This window comes from Chionomys nivalis, chromosome 1, assembly GCF_950005125.1.
Source record: "Chionomys nivalis chromosome 1, mChiNiv1.1, whole genome shotgun sequence".
Taxonomy (NCBI): domain Eukaryota; kingdom Metazoa; phylum Chordata; class Mammalia; order Rodentia; family Cricetidae; genus Chionomys; species Chionomys nivalis.
The window spans coordinates 52,332,028-52,348,314 of record NC_080086.1 but is presented as its reverse complement, the minus strand read 5'-3'; positions in this window follow the sequence as shown (position 1 = coordinate 52,348,314).

Genomic DNA, 16,287 nt, shown 5'->3' with positions numbered 1-16,287 from the left:
GGACAGGAACTATTGTCTCAGCTGCGCTGTTAGCCAGGCTATATGCTCCTCAGGGGTCCTAAGCCCTAGTTTTCTAGGTACAGATTTTCTTTCTTTTATTCTACACACTTAAAATAATGTCCCTAACAAAGATAGTATGGCAACCTGAACACTACATTGTAACAGTCTAACAAAGGCCTCAGGAGGGGTTTCAGTGAAGAGAAAGATGTAAGTGGAGAGAAGGTGACATCCTCCCTGGAGTGCTCACGGGGACTTGGAGGGTCTGAAACTGAAGCGAATGTGTGTCCCCTAAGTGTGAGACTTAGGGAATTCTAGGAGTCAGTGTTTCGGGAAGATGAACATTTTAAGCATTAAGTGCGTAATGTGACTGGGAACAACTCAGAGCCTTCATTATTCTGATGAATGCTGCAAATCTGTGTAAGGATACAGAAGCTGGATCCTCAAGTACTCGCCAAAGAGTATTTGGGCTGGTATGTGGTGGTGATGGGGAGGGGGGTATGCAGATTCTTACTGTGTGATCCAGGCCGGGCCAGCTCTGAACCCTCAGAGCTCTAACCTCAGACCCCAAGTGCAGGAAGGACAGGTTGTGTGCCACGAGGCCTGGCTCCTCCTGGTTTTGTTTTTTTAAATGGTCTTAGTGCGTGCCTTCCAATGGTTGGTCTATGCAAAGAAGGTTTTAATGACTTTCCTTGCTTTCAGCCACTAAACAGATTCTCCCTGTGTGCTTAAATTTTTCAAGGATTTCTACGTTTATTATATGTCAGACCAAAAACAAAAACAAAGAGGAAGAAAGAAACAAAAACAAGGCATGTATTAAACATTTTGGCTTGTTCTTCCTCATCAAGTTCAGAAATTCCTCATTCAGTTGTGTTTCCCAAATTCAGTTCTAGAAGGAAAAAAAAAGCCATTATTTTTGTGGAATTTTTTAAGAGTCCTATTTTAGCAGGTGCACACTTGCTGGATTAAAACAAAATAGTATTAATATTTCTAAAAATAATCTTTTTATGTCCTACTCCTGTGCCGGGATTCCAAACAGATGGCCTTTTCCAGGCGTCCCACAAATTTAAACTTTACTATAAGACTGAATTGCTTCTTCAAGGCATCGGTATTATGTCTCTCTCTGGGCTTTACACAAAGCCAATTCCTGAATGCATTATAACGAATGTTTTTCAATCCGGACATTACATCTGACATTGATATCAATAAACCTCTAACTTCATAGCCAGTGAACCTCTTCATCCAGTAGTCATTATTAAAAATTATCACGATAATTTGTTTAAGCGTTCCTTAAGCTATCATGAGTATCTATCTGAGCCTTAATGTCTTCCTTTTAATTGAACTGAAGCAAGCTGTAAACACCAAACAAGGCTGTTTAGCAACTTAGCCGGAGTGTTTTGCCTCCAGTCCCAGAGCTTTTAAGGAACACCTCCTGTTCAGCTGCTTCCGTGGCTTTTACAGCCATTGTTTAATTTTATGCGTATGCACATAATTACATTATGCATTAATCCAGGAGTGCTTGGCAATTGTCCGCACTTATATTTTCCCATATTTATTTTGCAAATGGGAGACTCTTGGCTTTCCACAACCAGCTCCATAAGGGATGTGTCTGAAAGGTATATTTCATTAAAGTCGCTTGTTTGGTTTTCTGTTTGTTTGATTTCCCACACCCCACTCTCTCTACTAAAAAGCAGCCGAAGGTATGTGGGCTTTTTTATTAGGTCTAATGTCATCGGGAGTCCTTTTCCTTCAATCATCTCTCTCTTTCTCTCTCTTTTTTCTTTCCCATAGACATGAAAGATCTACGTGAAACATGCTGAACAGCCTCACTGTGAGATACGGGAGCTTTTCACAGCCTAAAACAGTCAGGGTACCCTGAGAATAGAACAAAAGAAATTAAAACGCTGGATATGCCACAGTTGTCTCATGCCGCAGTTAGAAATTAATTATTTTATCTCATAGAATAATGTGCCCTTCAGAAATCATTTTGGACTAGATGTTTCAAACCAATGATCTGTAGTTAATTATCTTTAATAACTGTTGCACATTATGGTTAGATCTATGTTTTTGCTAAACCAATTAATAATATCTTCATTAGTATAAAGACAAGGTAGCAGGATCCTTTCATTTTTCACATTGAAAGAGTAGATATTTTAAACACTGTAATTTACTTTAGCCATACATTCCCAATGATATGACTAATTAATGTAACTTCAAAGACATAACTTCCAAAAATCTACTTATTTTAGCATCATTGTTGAACATTTAATGACATTAGGGTTAGAGGCATTGCTGGAACCCTCACTATTCGTGTCCTGGAATTGACTAAACCCTTTTAAGCCACCAAAATGTTTAATGTTAAGGAAATATAGAGAGGGAGAGAGGGGGGAAAGGGAAGGAGGGAGGAGAGAGAGAGAGAAGAGAGAAAGAAAGAAAGAAAGAAAGAAAGAAAGAAAGAAAGAAAGAAAGAAAGAAAGAAGAAAGCAAATTAATCGAATATTATCTCTTTTAAAGACCTGTTGACCACAGAAGAAATTTTTTTAAAAATGGATGATCTCTCCTTTCCTCCCCCTCTCTCTCTTCCTCTCTTTTTCTCTCTCTCCCTTCCTCCCTCCCTCTCTCATCCTCATAGATGTGGTGAGCTTGGGATAAATATTCCCTCTGTAGTTAAGAATAACTCCTGGGAGCCTGGGCATTCTGCTGACGAAAGGGACGGAGAAGGCCATGAGGGAGGTAAGCTGAGACCTGTCGGTCTTGCTCTTGCCTTACCAGTTGTGTTTCCTCTAGAGCAACGGATAGGGAGCAGGGACGCAGTCTCCAGTGTGGTGACAAAACCCAATCAGATACACACCATGTTTAGATCAATTACGGAGAAACTTAGGACTCTTTAACACTCCCCATCTCATTCGCATAAAGTATTGTTGTTCAGGGAAGGTAGTTATGGCCAACCATTTGTTGTTCTGGACCATGCTAATTCCTTCAGCTGTTTTACAGTAGGAAATGGGGCTTTGAAACATTATTTAACACTTATTTTCATAGACTTAACCCCCATAAGAAGGAGATTTATTGGAGAATTAGCTTATGTCTCCACCATATTGAAAATATTTGGAGTGACATGGACATATGCCTATTAGAAATAAAGAAAGAAACGTGTGTGAAAGGGCACATGAAGGCGTGGGAGGCTCTCAGAAACGCAATCGTGATGGTGGAGGTGGAGCTAAACAGACCTTGCACTACTAACAGCCAAGACCAAGAGGGAAATGCACCCTGAACACCGGCTCACCTGCAAACTGGGAGCCTCTAATTAGTGCCTTCGCCACAAGCTCAACTCGTCTGCTTTTCTCCTAAGGAAGAGTAGAGGTACTGGATGAAGAGGGATATTTCTATGCTTCTGGACAAAGACATGCTGGGGGCATATGAGCTCTTCCGTAATTACATGTGCCACATGACACCAGCTCCTTGAGAAGGCAAAAGCAGAAAGTCAGTCATTCAGTAATTTCACATGCCATATGACCAGGGTCTTATGGGAGACGATGATAGGATGGAGGGCCATAATTAAAGGAAGACAATTTAGTGGAACTAATTTTAAAGCCTGGAAATGGGTTTGGTGACCTGTAGGCTTTAGTTCAGGCTGTTTGCAAAATAACTCACACAGCTTCATCTTAAAGATAGTTTTAAATTGGGAAAGAATGAGGTCACTTGGGTAACCTCTAAGGGGCATTAAAACAATGTCCCCTAACTGCCATTCCCATAAACTTTTTTTTTAATGAGAACAATTGTCAGATAAACCTATTTGTTGATCTGATAACTGAAGGCCACTACTTCTGAAATCTTTGTTCCTGTCTCAGTGCACACGAGAAGGAACGCGGCGCTTACGAGAGTGACGATGGCCTGTCTATAAATCGTCCACACAGTGAAGTCCATTCTTGGTGCAAGAGAGGAGGTGGTCATATAAAACTGATAAATCAGCTCTGTCTGAGTCATTGTCTGTATTATTCAGAGTGCTCCACCAAAACAGAAGCCACCAGAGGCTGGGAGTATGTGTTTAAACACAGAGATTTACTGTGGTAAGTTCAGTCACAAGGTGAGGTGGGCTGAGGAAACCCATGCTCCCTTGTCTAGGCTAGAGACTCAAGCAGCCAAGACGTGTAATTCAGTGTAAGTCTCAGTGTTCTAAAATTGAGGGAGCTGACGATGTCAACCCTTGTGTGTTTGAGGGTGTGTGCATGTATCCTTGTGTCGATGGAGACCAGACTTCAGCCCCTAACTAAATTAATTCCTCAGGAGCACCATTGACTTCGTTTTTCTCACTGGTCTGGAACTCTCCCATTCAAGTAGCTGACTGGGCAACAAGACCCAGGTATCCCCCTGTCTCTGCCTCCCAGAATTAGAAGAGCAAACACCACCAGGCAAGGCTTGTTTGTTGTTGTTGTTTGATTGTTTATTTAGTTTTGTTTTAAAAATGAATTCTAGGGGTTGAACTCAGGTCCTCATGGTTTCAGAGCAACTACTCTAGCCACCAAACCGTACCCGGGTCCCTCACCGGCTCCTTGGCTTTCTTCATCCGACCAGCTGACGTCCACCACACAAAAAGGCCATGCATTTTACCGCGTCCATCCGCTTACATGCCAGTGACATCTAGAAACACAGTCTCCAACACCCCTAGGAAGTCTTTAACCTGACTGGATCATGCTACCTCTAGCCAACACAAAATCATACCTGCCCACTTAAAATTAGGCAACGGTTTTGTCTTGCCCATAAGGTCAGATGCTAACAGTTGGCCTTAGTTTCAAGGCCACTAGGAACTCTCTTAGGGAACTCGGGAGGCGTGACCACTCTGGACATGAAGACCTGTGTTCATGACTATTGTTGTGAATACCAGTCTGCCAGTTCTGGTCTCTGCACTCAGGGCTTTCCAGAGTTTTCCTTCCATCTTTCTTGACTCAGGCAGCCTCTATTCATCTACATACCAATGGCAACCTCTTACGGGCCACTTATATGACCACTTGGCCCACACACGAGCTTCAATCCATTTTTCTTAGTTTCTCATAGACTCGCTGCCTCGTTTCTTAAATGCTCTTCAGATTTGGAACTCATGGACCCTGGCCTGTCCCCCCACACAGTAAGAAGAGATGGCAACATGGCACTCGAGAAATGTTCAACAAATAAACGGACGGCTGTCCCACCCTAAGTGCCACAAACTCAAGAAGTCTCTCTAGTAAAAGACATTCAGACACCATTGAGGTGAAGCAGATAATGAAGTCGCGTTTCCGTGGACTGATTTTATGTACTTCCGTCCCGATGAGGTGCAGTTTACTGTATTAGGACTGCAAACACACTGTGACAAGACTGAGTTTCAGCACATTACGATAATCCCAACTCATCAAGGTACATCATCAATTTCAAAGTCTTTCCCACAAGCTAAAAGCGCCAAATGGAAAAATTTCTTCCATTATCAAATGAGAAGCACAAATCACAACCTCCCTGAGCACTTCCTGTCACCCGGCAGGCATTTTGGAGGGAAAACTTAAGAACTCCTTCACGTCGCGACTCTCTCTATTTCCCCCACCTCCTGCACTGCTTTGTGAGAAATTACATGAAGGGGAAAAAAAAGGCACAAAGCAGTTTGCAAATAGCTTTTGAATCCGGAGTGCTCTCCTGAGAATACAACCCTAATAAGATAGAGATGAGGCTAAGTTGCTGGATGCTTCTGGCCATTATTCTTTTGTTTCCACTACAGAAAATACGTGCAAATCTCCTAAAGAGGCTGCTGGGCACGTGTTTTTGCTTACTGCCTAATGTGGTTCTAATAACACAAACATTCCAGCGAAACGATGACGACACAGCTCGAACAACAGATATTAGAGGCCTACGCGAAGGAAGCCTGTGGGGAAAGACGGCAAAGGCATCTCTAACAGTTTCCTGTCAATGTCTTGGTCTAACTCATCCTGGCTTGCATGAATTCAGGAAGAAACAGACCGTGGAAAAATGAAGTAGAGGGATGGAGCACAGCACTTTTTTGAATTTGCCCCAAAGTTCCTTTGGTTCAGAGGAAGTCCCAGCTTTTTAAAGACATGTTTATGAATTAATTACAATTTTGTGGAATTCTTTTACTCTTCCATTCATTGCTGACTCTCCGATATGGCCCAAGGATGTACTCCTTGGGTAAAAAGAGAACCCTTAAACTTACTACAGTCTGTCTTACACTTAAACATAATCCTGCTTAAGGAGGTTGTATACCGCCCCATCCAGGCATCAATTCTAACTCCACTGGAGAGTCTGAGACTCTGTTGGAGTATTAGATGGAGACAGGCTATATTTAAACCTTGGTCTAACAGCGCCCTTGTCCCCTGGGTCACTTGTAGAAATATGGCTTAGGTGGGAGAGCCCAGATTCTTGGCAAATTTTCATGCTTCTCAATGCATCCTTCTTGTCATGCTTGGTTTATTTAAAATATAGGAACTATTGACCCAAAAAGTCCTTGCTTCCCTGTCTACAGACATTTTTGCCCAGACTGAGAGTTTCTCCTTGAGGTGACAGTTCTTGTAGGAAAGTGGAGTTTATTGTGGAGACGCCCAGGACATGATGTCATCAAATTTGACACGTCATGACTGAGGCAATGACTTCTGAGAGAGAGGGGGGGGGGGGGGAGGGGGAGAGGGAGAGGGAGGAGAAGGAGAAGGAGAAGGAGAAGGAGAAGGAGAAGAGGAGGAGGAGGGGGAGGGGGAGAAGAAGAAGAAGAAGAAGAAGAAGAAGAAGAAGAAGAAGAAGAAGAGGAAGAGGAAGAGGAAGAGGAAGAGGAAGAGGAAGAGGAAGAGGAAGAAGAAGAAGAAGAAGAAGAAGAAGAAGAAGAAGAAGAAGAAGAAGAAGAAGAAGAAGAAGAAGAAGAAGAAGAAGAAGAAATAGAGAATAGGAAGGGAGAGCTGGAGGAGAGGGAGGAAAAAGAAATGAAGATGGAAAGAAGGGAGGGAGGGAGGGAGGGAGAAAGAGAGGAAAGAAGGTAGATAGAAGAGGAAGGAAGGGAAGGATGGAAGGAAAGATGGAGGGGATAAGGACAGAGGAAGGAAAGAGGCTCTCACTCCCCAAATCCACCTGCAGTTGCTCACACTTGCGGTCAAACTTCCTAAGTCTGCAGAGTCCGTCACAGAATTCGTTCTCAGGGCACATTCCTCCTTTTTCAGAGCTCATGGGTTTGGAAGCTGTTATCTTTTCTCAGCCCTGCACACAATACCAATTTTTCTGCTCTCTGTAAAATATTGGAGCACGTCTTTGCATTTGAGTACCCCCTACTCAGAGGCTTCGTGTCCTTGAAGACTCAGATAATACTTAAGTGTCCATCAGCGCTGCTCAGGAGGGCATTACTAGGGTATGAAGACTCTGCTTGTCACCTGTGTAGGATAGTTCATCTCTCTGTCTTCCCTGATCTGCTGTAACAGTAGTCACTGTGTTAAGTTCCTTGGTAGATAGGCCTATTTGTCCAAAGAAGAAAGATAGGGTAAACGATATGTGATTCTCGGTGTTCCCAGAGAAAGAAGTGAGCACAGCTGTTGGAGTTTCACTAGATGTCAAGCTACTCAGTCACAAGCAGGTAGGTCCTGCGTGTTTTCATATGTTTAAGAACTGTGTCATCATAGTTTAAGTCCCAATGTCCCAGCAGTGTTCGAAATTTGACCTTATTATAGCAGCGGCCCTGACTCACTAATCAATCACCGAAAATACACTTGACCAATAAGCAGATTTTCTCATTTGTTCAGTATTTGCTTGAATATTTTTGAATAATATTTGGCCCAGTTTTGCCAGCCATAGGAAGTCAATGAGGTTTTTTTTTTTTTTTCTCTCCTTGGAAATAAGTACATATTGAAAAACTGGGCAATTCTGGCTGGCCCAGTAAACCTCTCTGAGCTATTTTCTTGTGTGTGAAATAGATGATAATACAACATGGCTATACACTGTGATGAGAACACAAGCAGGAAGCACTGTGTGTATGGGAGGAGCTTTCCCTGAGCCTGGGAAGATGCGCAGTCAGGATCCTTCTAAGGCAGTGCAAGCGTGATGGTGAAATACAGCTGCCCATTGGCTACAATGAGAGGAAAGAATGGCCATAATTCTTCCCTACTTCAACAATGGGACTGAAACTATGAATGTGACATTTAGTTGATGTTTGTCACACTCCAAGTGAAGAGAAAGCAAATCAGGGAAGCCACTGACCTGTGTGCCGCCAATGGGGCCCTGATGATTGCCGGTCAAGAGTGTGGGTTTGTATCTGCTTCATTTTAGTAATCACTCTATGTATACGTTTCTTCCCTCAAACCAGAATAAGGGAATAAAGACAGATTATTAGACTACGAGACTGCTACAGGGTGAAATTTAGATAGCTGTGGTATCTGGTTTTCATATAGTTCAACTGAGAATGCTTCCCCTGCCAGGAAAGAAAGGGAATGACTTAATAGTGACTATAAAAATCATTGAAAACTGAAGTGTAGACCTTAGATTATTTGTCTTCTCTCTGGATTTAGTATTTTTTAAAATAAGACCTTTAATTAAAACCCTAAATTTGGATTTCTTTTCAATTTTAAATGAGATTTTTTTTTCCTCTAAAAGTAGAATCCTCTTTTCCTAATGAACCACTCAGACATTCCCACCACTTGTCCAGCAGATGAAGGCTAGGAAGTGGACATTACCATGTATGCACTGCTGTGCTATCAGAGAGCATCAGGGCTAGGATGCTGAGGAACGCCCCTCGGCCCTCTGTTTGACACCAGTGGCCAGGTCACTGGGAGCATCCACCTGGGTAGCTGCTTGTGACTGGACACAGACCCAGGGAGAGGACACACTTCACACCAGCCTGCAGGAAGGAACACATGCCAGGAGGAAGTCAAGCGGGGCTCCTTCCGTCCAGCCAAAATCAGAAAGCCTATAAATCTCCCTGGAAAACAAGTTTATAAACTCAAGTTATGTTTAAATAAACATTCGAAGTTGAAATGCTGGACAGAACCCCAGAATATGTCCAGTTTTTTATTTTATTTAATTTTTTTTGCTTATCACTTTTTTTTCTGGTGCTGCATTTAATTCTATGACAATTAACAGATTTTCTAAATTTTCTTGAAACCATAATGACAAAATTTCACAAAGCACGAACAGAAATCCCTGGGAGTTTTTTTCTTTTCTTTTCTTTCTTCTTTTTTTAAAGTAAGATGGATTGTCCTGATCTGACTGACTTCTAGTCCCTAATATTTAATTCTTTCATGCCTTGTCCCAGGCTTGGGTGGGGTGTGAGTGTGGTGTGTACATGTGTGTGTGTCGAGAATTTCTTGAAATATAGTACAAAATCACTTGCAGACTGTTTATAGATCTCCTTTGGTTAAAATAATTTTTCCTGACTAAACTCGATTAATATTTAATCTGCCCCACATGCATGTGTGTCTGGTTCCCTTATTGACAAGGCTCATAAATTAGGGCTGGTTCAGAGAAAGACGCACTTCCTCTATCGTCCACAAGGCGGCGGTAGAGCATCTCACTTCTCCCCAGATGCCATGAATTTCTCCGAGTTCATTTTCTAAACATTTAGATATTATGTTTGCCCGAATAGTAGTAAAAACCTATTCTGGCTTCAAATTTCTATTTTTCCGTTCGAATAGAATTTATTAGTAAACTTATGTCAGGTACAATGAAATCCTTAATTAGTTTGTCCTTCCTCACATAAGTAGAAACCTTTAGAGTTTGGGTGTCATCTAGTGTCTGCTTATGCGCGACAATGTCCCTTCTTTTTCTGGCTTATATTGGATCCTTGTGGAATTTTGATGAGATCCTGTTATCTGACCACGAAGCTCCCCACCCTACCCCACTTCCGAGTTCTATTATATAAAGGTGTTATCCTGTGGTTTTTCTACCCACTCCTCAGCTAAAACGTAAAATTGGATGCTCCCATTTGCTTAGCAGATGTGCTCACAGACCATGGCTTCACTGGAGACTGTAGTTGAATCGTGCGCCTTCACGGGTCAGAAAAAAATGACTACTGGCAGGGCTGAAGGCCCCATTCAAACTGTGCCAGGAGATTTCTACCAACGAAGGGGCCCGCTGCCTGCCCAGGGCACCCCTAACATGGTGTACCCCTGAGTGTGTGCTGTGAGCTCCAGTGTTAGACTCCTGAGGTGTGCATCCAAATACATGCCTCATTCTGGAGAAAGAAATGGGGGGCTGTAATGCTGGTGACTTTGTGGTGTTCACCAACTTTCTGCTGCTAGCGCAGTGGTGACCGCGAGGACGGGAGGCTGCCAGAGACACCTCGGACATAATACGTCATCCTGGCAGACGCATGGCATTCTGGGAGTGAAAGATAAGTACGAATGCCTAATAGCGAGACAAGAGGGAAGATGTTCGGCAAAGCCAATTTGAAGTGTTCTTTATATAGGAGGTCTGAGCCACATTTCCTGCTCTGCTATCCGCATGCCCATGAAAACTGCTGGGAACGTGGCCGGACCAAAATTACGAAATTGAGTGCAGCGTTTGCCAGTGGAGGCAAGGCACGTTTGCTTGTGTCCATGACTGCACGTGTGGCTGCAACATCAAAGTAAGTGGTTTACGAAGTAGATTCATATGGCAAAATGCACGAGTCACCGACAGAGCACCAGTAGACACATGCGCACGGGCACACGCACGTGCACAGGCTTTCCATTGTGCGGGTGAAAATACCAACAGCCTAACGCCTTCGGGACTCAACATTGTTTTGCCAGCAATAAAAGACATTCAAGTTCTTAGCGATTTTAGCATTCAAAAGAACAGTGTCCTTCTCTAAGCAGGCTAAATGGAAACATAGATCATCCCCAGAGCACTTCATTTTTAAAGACGAGTGTGCCTGGAACTATGCTAGGAAATGGGCTGGAAGATTTTATTTCATCTCACAGTGCACACGCAGGGGCAGAATCATGTTCAGACACAGTTTTTTTTTGTGTGTGTGACCACGAGCAACGCTTACTGAAAGAATTTTGCCACCAGATTCAAAAGCACTGAATGCGCTGTCTGAGAGAAACGACAAGATCTTTTCCTTTAAGAGGAGCACATTGATTTTAGAGGCGCCGAAACTTCGAAGTTTTCCGAAGTGTGTTTGGGTTAAGGTTATGCCGTCCTTGACAGCATTCAGAGAGAGGTTTGAATTGTTGAATAACCACCTTTCACCCATCCCTAATTGTAATTTAAATGACAATATGCTCTCAATCAATAGCTCTTTGTCACACTTTGAAGATCAAGGGATGAGATTTCACCCCGTGAGTTTACGAGGCAGAAAGAAAGCGCCTTGTTCATAACCCTAAAGATGGCAGCTTCAGGACCCACTGCCCATCACATCGCATGGACGCAAGTCTAAAAAACGGTCCAGACTCTTCATTTTTCCAACACGCTCCTAGGCAGATATCACAACAAAAACATTGCCAATTAAAAATGGTTGAATTATCTTTTTGTTAATTTCACCAGATTAACCCCGGCTATTTCAATCTAATAGCCAATCTCTGAATGTTGGCTGTGTTTGGGACAAAGGACCAAGAGCTCTCATATTTGGGTTCTTTATCTCTCCAAGTCAGTCTTCGAGGTACAGGTCCAGGACTGTGACATAAACTTGCTATCTGGTCACATCCCTGTCATGTAAGCAGGGAGTCTCTTCTCTGGACTGCTTTCCTCAAGCTGCCAGGGCCAACGGCTGGTTACGTGATAAGTGTGTATGATGTACCCAGCTGATTCATATTCCTGCTGAGCAAATGAGGCTCAGAGAGGGTGTCCGCTCCCCTCACGTCACACCCGCGAGAAAAGAGAGGAACCTGGACAGAGTGAGCTCTGGCCGTGCTCGTCAGCATTTGGCATGCCTCACCTTCTCCGTGGGATGAAAATTTAATGAGACTAAATGACTATTTCTTTGCCCCCCAGGCCCCCCCTGCAGAAGTCCATCGTTCTGTCATCATGCCTTCGCTTCCGTTCTATGGTCACACAAAACTGCACTCATCACACAGAGAACATGTTTATACATACAAGCAGACACATGGGCCCTTTAAGAAGAATGCATTCCCCGCGGCTGCCTGCATGTGTCGTTTTGTTAGTCCATCGTAAAGAGGATAGTGAACTTCCAGGCTGGCCAAGCCTAGTTGAGTTCAGGTAAGGTAGAAGCCACCTACGATGAGTCCATGGTTAGTTTTGAGCACCCAGGGTTCCAGACCACGAGCTGAGCTTTAGGATTCTGACGTGGACTTGGTGGAAAGTCTCCAGTTTAGGCTGTTTTGCTGCCAAAGCCAATGGCAAGAATGAGCCCAGGAAAGCTGATGATGATAATGACGGCTGGCATGTGTTGATATTTGTGACTTACTGGGCAGAGAGAGAGGAGGTCTAGATGGGTTTTCTCCAGCTCACCCAGGGTGTCTGGCATTGTTTCCAAAATATGAATTATTGGGAGATTTTACACAAAAACGCATGCATTTTGCTAACCTTGCACACAGAGATCCATTGGAAAATTAGAAAATCTGGAAACGCTACTTCCCAGAAGTTGGCTAGAATATGTCACAGATGCATGCGTTTGATGACCAAGTTGAACCCCATATAGTCACAATCCCCATGCCAAACTCGCCCTTAGACCAAAAAGCTTCTCTTCAGGGGCCAAAATGCACTCTTAACATCATCATCATTATTATCATCATCAACAACAAAAGGCATTCTTGTTTTGGGGTTTTTTTTTTTTCTTCAAGATAGGGTTTCTTTGTGTAGCTTTGGCTGTCCTGGAACCAGCTGTGTAAACAATACCAGTTGTGTGAGGCTGGCCTTGATCATAGAGATTTACCTGTTTCTACCTCCCCAGTGCTGGTATTAAAGGTGTGAGCCACCACTGCCCAGAGTACAAAAAGATATTTTTTTTTTTTTTAAAAAAGGAATAGTACTGGTGTATGCAAGCATTCTTGTATGTGAGTGCACACATATTGACCTGGGACTCACCAAGTAGGCTAGACTGGCTGGCCAGTGGTCAGGGAGTCAGCCACCTGTCTCCTACCTCCCAGTATTGAGACCACAAGGGCATCCCACCATGCCTGGCATTTTCATGTGTGTTCTCGGGATCAAACTCAGGTCCTTAAGCAAGCGCTTTGGCTACTGAGCCATGTCTGCAACCTAAGATAGTTTTAAACATTTTATAGATACAGAACCACGAGAATTTAAATGCTTATTCAGTGATGTTATGGGGGAGGGAGCCTGTCTGTGACATTCGAAGACTGAGTTCCGGTCTTGGCTGGCATGCCCTCTTGTGTGTAGCCTCCTCCCTGTCTAGTCATCCAAGTGTGCTTCTACAAAGGTCATCAGAGACCACAACTGTGCTGGGAACCCTTGCTCACTGACATCTCCCTTCTCCCCTGCTAGCAGGGGCTCCTTGGATGCTCTCTCTAGCATGACCAGGGCGTGTACAACAGTCCCTCTGTACAGTAAGAACATTGAATTTTTGAGCAATTTCAACTTTGCGCGGTTGGCAGTGACAGCTCCCCCAAAAGGCATGGGGGGGGGGGGGGGATTGAGCTCGGCAGTGGCAGTCACTCCACCTGCCGTGGCATACTGGGATCCTGGTGAGGTAGGAGCCCACAATCTGCTGTTCCCTCAGCCAGCCTTGGCTGACTTGCTCTGTGAGTCTGTTGTTTAAAGATATGTATTTAGCCATCATCATCATCATTAATATTATCTGGATATAAAACATTTGCAATTTTAACGCCATCACAGAGCTGGAAGTGGGAGGTATTTTGCAGTTACGTGATAATTACTTTCATGAACTTTCCATGATGCTTCTAACCATGCAAACGTTAAGGAACGTTTCTCCAATGAGTTGTCTCTAGAAAGGAGAACGTCTGGGGATGCCCATCTCGGAGCACTTGTATGTCACGCCTCTAACTCAGGCCACCGTACTGGTAACAGACGGACTCCAAGTGACATTTAACACCATGAGGGACGAAGACTGTCTGACTGGGACCATGGCGTCTGGGAACTCTTGTTGCACACAACCACAACTATAAAAGACAAACAAGAAGTGATTGCTAACTGCCCCCCCCCCGCCCCGTCCCCTGGACTCATAGGTGACAATGTGAATCCATTTTTCCACCTAATATGCAAGGTGAGTTGTCTACCAGTAAAACCACCTTGAGAAATGTCTGTGAGCGCAACCGTTCCACAGGAGATTTCAAGGCAGGGCTGTCTGGCTTCAGTTCCCGGACTGACACAAATCTGAGGGAGACGCCATAAAGAGATCACAGTTTGCTGCTCCTTGAGGGACGATGGTCACATGTGCTGGGACAATCTGTGCTGCTAGGGCGGGGGGGGGGGGGGAGAGAATTCAAATTGCTTATTTTGTGAGAGACAGAGGCTGGGGCAATAAAATGCTATCCAGGGGATTACTTGAAGCCATTCAAAAATGTAAGCATCGGCATAATCCACACCAGAAACATTATAGAACAAAACAGTATGTATTTGTGGAGGGAAATCGGCTGCGTTAGAATTTTGGTAGGAGCGCTGCCAGGTCCCTAGTCATTAGCACTGAGAGAAGGCAGATGAAGGAGTGTTTTTTGGTGTCGGAAAAAATCATCGCCAGGAGGACACAGCCCTGATCACCCCAGTATGTCCAGTAAAGGAAATCCAAAAGGCAGGCTTCCGTTCTGTGCTGAAAGCCAAAGGGACTTCCCCTTACTTCTTCCTTTCTGTTTTCTTGTGCAGTCTGTCCTTCCTGGTTCACTTCCATCTCCTGGTCCTCCACCCTTAGCCCTTGCCCTTTGCTTGCTCTCTGCAGGTGGAACTAGAAGGCGCTGTGAGCTTTTCCCATAAAAGCACAGGAGAGCCCCGTCTCTCCTGTTTTCTGCTTTAAAAAAAATATCTTTGAAGGAAAAATAAAAAGCTGGCAATTCGGCAGCTTGAAAGAGAAAGGTTTAAATGTAAATGAGAGCTCAGGGTAACACTTGAGGGTGAATGAGCTTCATTCAGAGCCTGCCAATCACTCAGCCATCACACATGATTGACAAGAATTCAGGGGGGCTTCTGACTCCCGAGGAACGCCCCGCCCGTGAGAAGTGGGGAGAGAGGGCAGCGAAAGGTGAGAGGTGAAGAAGATACCTCCAGCGCCTCTGGAATCTGTCTGGAGGTTAGCCCTGTGGGTCTCCCTTGGCAACCAACCCTCACGGCCGGTTCTGTGTTCAGAGCGTGCGCGAAGCATTCCCCCATGTTATACTTGTATCTATCAGAGTTCTTTTCCCAAGGGCTAATTAGAGCATCTCTCAGCCTTGTGACCTTCCAAAACAAACCTTCCAGACGTGGTCCCCACCTTGAGAGCTCTGTGTCCTGGGTGAGAATGAGGATGGGAGATCCAGGGCAAGCCATGTGGGGTAATTGTGTTCGGTTGAAGAGCCTTGCATCTCTAAGCTAAGAGAAAAAGAAAAAAAAAAAAGGCTGCCCCACCCCCACCCCCACCGCCTGTCAGGCATCAAATTGATCTGTCTGTCAAGGCTGTCTTGTCGAGTCTGTGGCTTTGCCAGAACGTTTCCCTTTTGCTTGCGAAGTGCTTGAGATCTTGAGAATCAGGTGTGGGTTGCTTATGGGGCATCAAAACCTCTGGTTATCAATTCTTCTCTTGGCCATAGTCTTCAATAGGGGGCTAGAGACAGACCAGAAGCAGTCTCTCAAAACTCCTATAATCGGAAACCTGGAGCACTAGTGAAAATAATTGATTAATTTTTAAATAAAAACAATTCAGAATATTTACTATTTGTGACCTAGATTGTTTTCCGTTTCTCTAAGTATCTACTGAATGTCTTCTAATTGCAGAGATGCCAAGGATGCCTGAATTGAACTATACACAGCTTCTGTTTTCATATGGCTTATTAGTTTAGAAGAAAAAAAAATAATGTTGATTGCTTATCTGGCAATTGGCTATGTTCCTTCTTTATCTTGAGATCCCCTGAGCTAACCCTCAACCATTGTGAACCAGTTTAGTGATATACCCTTACTGAAAAAAAAAAAAAAGAAAAGAAAAAGGAAAAAAGAAAAGAAAAAGAAAAATGGGGGGGGCACTTTTCACAGTTCATCAAATAAAATCAGAGTTTGAAATGGCCTCTGATAAAGTGCTGGGTGTTGACCAATCAAAGAGCAATCCTGTTGCTCCCAGGGGGAGAGGGGTGTGAATGATTCTACTTAATGACATTCCTTCCTTGGAGAATAGAAAGCAAGACAGTACCTCGTTCCCAAACAAGTTCCCTTCCTATTGCGGATCGCGAAAAGCCATCTGACTATCAG